This window comes from Bos mutus, chromosome 14 (assembly GCF_027580195.1).
Source record: "Bos mutus isolate GX-2022 chromosome 14, NWIPB_WYAK_1.1, whole genome shotgun sequence".
In the NCBI taxonomy this organism is placed as follows: domain Eukaryota; kingdom Metazoa; phylum Chordata; class Mammalia; order Artiodactyla; family Bovidae; genus Bos; species Bos mutus.
Genome location: NC_091630.1, coordinates 43,381,642 through 43,382,315, shown reverse-complemented (window position 1 = coordinate 43,382,315; position 674 = coordinate 43,381,642).

Here is a 674-nt window from a genome sequence, read left to right as displayed (position 1 = left end):
AGATTCTTCTGAACTACATAAAATGTTGGCCAAGCATGATGAGGGCCATAGAGCATTGTCTCCACTGATGTAGCCAGGGGTTGGAGAGAATCTGATTTGTTTTATCATGTCCTGCATGGTCAGATCCAATCTTTACAGGAACAAGTCACATTAACAACCCTGTTTACAAGAAACGAAGTGTGATTGCTGGGTTCAAACCTTGACTATATTCACGTGTGCCTGTCGTTTAATCCTTGATAGTTCTGCTTTTGCATCTTTAACACAACCTCATAGTGCTCTTATGAGGATTAAATGAAATAATATATAAAGTGCTTAATCAGTGTCTGAACCATAAACATTTTTGATTGATAGTTATTAACATTATGAAATGTGGAGATGTAGTAATAGCAGGAATACTATTTTGGGGGTACCACAAATGCATCTGTAAGAATTGACAGTTAGCCCTGTGAATATTCACTGGTCCCTTAAGTTTTTTTTTTAAATCTACCATGTCAGCAGTGTATAAATGGGACTATTGATAACTTTGGTGAGAGAAGAAAGAGTGAGACACAAATGTAGTCTCACCATTGCCCTCACTCTTGATGATACCTGTGTTTCCACCATTCAAGATTTATTTGCTCCATTTAACATCTTTTCCTGACCTTATTAAAATGCAGATATCTTTGGAAGAAATG